Source organism: Castor canadensis, chromosome 15 (assembly GCF_047511655.1).
Source record: "Castor canadensis chromosome 15, mCasCan1.hap1v2, whole genome shotgun sequence".
Lineage (NCBI taxonomy): Eukaryota > Metazoa > Chordata > Mammalia > Rodentia > Castoridae > Castor > Castor canadensis.
In genome coordinates this window covers 48,969,451-48,973,337 of record NC_133400.1, presented here as the reverse complement: position 1 = coordinate 48,973,337, position 3,887 = coordinate 48,969,451, and the positions used below count along the sequence as shown (strand labels likewise).

At 34.1% G+C, this 3,887-nt stretch overlaps 1 pseudogene; it reads right to left on the bottom strand.

Moving 5' to 3' along the window:
* Nucleotides 1–2,783: 2,783 nt before the first annotated feature.
* Nucleotides 2,784–3,452, bottom strand: LOC109677077 (ubiquitin-conjugating enzyme E2 W-like; annotated as a pseudogene).
* Between the last annotated feature and the right edge of the window lie 435 nt (nucleotides 3,453–3,887).

Genomic DNA, 3,887 nt, shown 5'->3' with positions numbered 1-3,887 from the left:
CATTTAATTCTCACAAATATCATGAAGTCATTGTAGGTTCGACAACGTTTATGGATGAGTGAAATAAACTTGATGTCTTTCAGATCCCAGTGCATTTAGAGAAGAAGAAATAAGTGTGAAATGTAAGCTGTTAGCAGCAAAGCCATGTCCGGGACATAGTGGTCACTTTCCAGGACAGATGGCTCTTACATGGCACAGAAAAGTGGCCTCCATTCAAGTAGGTCAGAATTCTAAAAGAACAATAAAAAAAAATCAGTGATTACTTCTCTGGTGTAACCCAATACTAAAAGCTAAAAATGATCTTGAAAAGTTGTCAACCATGACCCAAACTCTCCTGCCTCACTCAAAACTGAGACTTTCCCAGAAATCCATATTATAGAGTATTATGTAATTCAAGAGGAGTGCTCCCTGTAAAGTGAACTGGCTTTGTGTTTTTCTCTAATTGCTGTTTGAAAAGAACCTCAGTTTGTCCTTAAGACTGGATCATGAACTATCATTGACATGAGAAAATGTTTAGAGCAGCAAAGAATGTATAAAATCCTTGATTAAATATTGATGTATGCACACAGACACATGAGTGTGAATGTGTGTGTGAGAGAGAGAGAGGAAAAAAAGGGAGAGAGAGAAACAGACAGATCACCAGGGAAGTTCCAATTCCTGCACTGAGACATGATTTGGGTCAGCAATCTCCTCCTCCCTGAGCCCTGCTCTCCACATTCTTCTATCATCAAGGCTTGACCTGGCCAGGTAGAAAAGATCTGTAATGCCAATGTGTGACAAAGACAATGAGGATGCTGGAGGACAGGGGACAGGACAGTCTTTCAGCAAATGGTGCCAGAATTGTGTATCCATACGTAAGAAGACAAACCCCAACATTGACATTGTGTCATGTGCAAAAATGAACTCAAAATGCCTTGTACACCAAAACAATAGTTAAAATTACAACCAACTAAAATAAACCATATCAAAATATCTTTTTTTACCCATCAGTATGTCATGTTTTCCCCTGATAATCATAGGAATTTTAGAAATGCAAAGTGTCATGAAGACTTATTCTAACACAACACTATTGTTAAGATTTTTGGTTTTCAATCCATACTGTTTCATAAACATATATTTTATTTGTAATACAACCAAAACACTATAAAGCTCACATCACATTTTCAAGATTTCACTGCTAATTTTAATAAACTCATTTTCCATGAAGTTTATTCCTAAATAAGTATTATATCAGATTTATGGAATATAAATCTCATCTTCTAGTAAACTGTAATCATATCAGGACTATTTCAAATTACTTTTTCAAACACACTTCTACAAAAAGAGATAAAGGGCATAAGATGACATTTTTATGTATTTTGAAAAATTATTTTTATCAATATATCAATTTATGTACCATAAAACTATTACATTACTCTGAAGGAGAAAATCTTAATGCTCTTCCTTTACATAAATATTTTTATTAGATAAAAATTCAAAATCAAAACCAAAGAAAATGATAAATTATATTTTATTAACATGAAAAGGTTCTGCCCTTTAAAAGATAAGTCAAAACCTGGAAGAAATGTTTATAATACACATATGATAAAAGGCTTGTACCCAAAATATGTAAAGAACTCTAGAATTTAATGAAATCAAATTAAAAATTTATTGACATGTGAACAGACATTTCACATACAAAAAATAACTCAAGCAGGCCAATAACTACATGGAAAATGTTCAATATTATTCATGATCAGGAAACTGTAAATGAAACTGCAATCAGATAACTACACCACACCATGCTGCAAAATCCATGACAGAATAATCTTTTCATTACAAAGAGTGAAGAAAGAAAGTGCTATTTAACATGATGCTAGCCACCTGGATTTGGATTCTTTTTTTTTTTTTTTTTAGAGTACAGGATTAGAGGACAAGATGATACTTACAAGTAAAGAAAATTTACAAGAAAGAAAAAGTTGACATAAGTTTTTCAATTAAAGTACTATAACATTCAAACTTGATTTAAAATGTAACAAAAGAAACAAGACTGCAAACAAAAATGTTTATGGGTTTTCCCAAACATAAAAAAAGAAATAGTATTTAGGCAGTAGAGCTCATGCTGATGGCTAGCAGGAAGTAACAATAATATAATCTACTTGGAAAAATCTTTAATGTACAAATAATAGGCCCAAATGATGGACTGCAGCAATTTAATAATCACTGCCATCTTTCTTACTTCTAAACTAAAAGCCTTGATCAAACCATCCATACCCTATATTATTCATGCCTTTACTTCAGAGATTGAGGAACTATATACAACAAATGAACTTACTTTCACCATAGTGATAACATTTCATACCTCTCTGCCAATGTTACTTGAAAACCTACCATGTCAAAACAATTTGACAGCAGATATAAACAATTAATAAATATGCAATGATCTTTCATTATAGTCCTTTAAAGACACATGTTAATTCATACTGTTAACCTTAGGATCACAGTGCATAGAATCCAAATATAAATAGTTGATTTGACTTTCAAATTTATGTTGGATCCCTCACTTTATCTTATAATCCTACTATAACCAATAAATTCATTTCATAGGCTCTATCATGCATTAATAATGGAGTGGCAGGAATTAATGAAAAGTTTTCCTGTTACAACGTCCACTGCCGGCAATGAACGTACCAAAACCACCAAGGAAATCATTGTTATTGCACAATACATGAGGACCTGGAACTTTTCCGAAAGCTTAAAAAAATATAAAATAAAAACGGAATTATGTTTGGTATTTCCTGACACCTGCATTAATACTGTATGACTAATAAAACCATGTCAGTTGCCTGGACTGAACCAGCAATCAACATGAGCCCAGAATGCACAGGAGTAAAAATGCAGTAAAAGGAAGTAGGCTTCATTGCTTATAGGTCACTTCCAGTCAAAGGTTAAAGTTCAAAGACTGAATGACAAAGTGCTCATTTTCTCAGTAGGACTGTCTTCTGCTAGGAGGATGATAACAGTGGCATCAACAAGTATCATCATGATACCATCATTTTGTTTTCTTTGGATCCTTGTTACATGTTCATACATAAAAAGAATTATCTGGTGGATGTCTCTTCTCTTTGCAGCTGGAAAGAATGCTGATAATGCTAAGACAAACTGATTAGACTGAGAGAGCAGGGCACCAGTCTTCTGTGAGAATGGATAAACAGATATGACCATTGCTATACACGTGAGGGTGAACAGGATTATTTTCACCAGTAAACATGACCTGAGAAGAGTCAAAACAGTATCAATTACTAAACTTAAACAGAAGCTGAAATTTTTCCCCTTCACATAAAGTACCTGGTGCACCTTTCATGTCTACAATCCACTGTGTGATTGAATTTTGAACACTCTTCATTTAAAGTCATCCCAGGAGGTGGGTCATTTTGCAAAGCCAACAGTCCTTTCTGTAGTTGTTCTGCCATGATGGAGCCATCCCCGAGGCCAGAGTAGATTCTTTTTAAAAAAGGTAAATTAACCAATTGGTGTGGTGGTATTTGTCTGTAACACAGCTTCTAAGGAGCAGAAGTAGGAAGATTTTGGTTCCACGCTAGTTCAAGGCAAAAGCACAAAACCCTACCTGAAAATAAGTAAAGCACAAAGGGCTGGGGCCATGGCCTAAGTGGTAGAGCACTTGCCTGTCAAGTGCAGAGTCCTAAGTTCAAAACTCCAGTACTACAGTGCACACACACCCACACACACACGTACAGATATATATGTGCATATAAAATTTATATATACATACATATGAAATGAAACCTTACATAGAACTCACAAGCATACAGTAAGGAGATGAAAGTTTAAACAGACTAAATTTAACTGTAAAAAAATCTTTTCTTTTATTCTTATGTGCATACAAT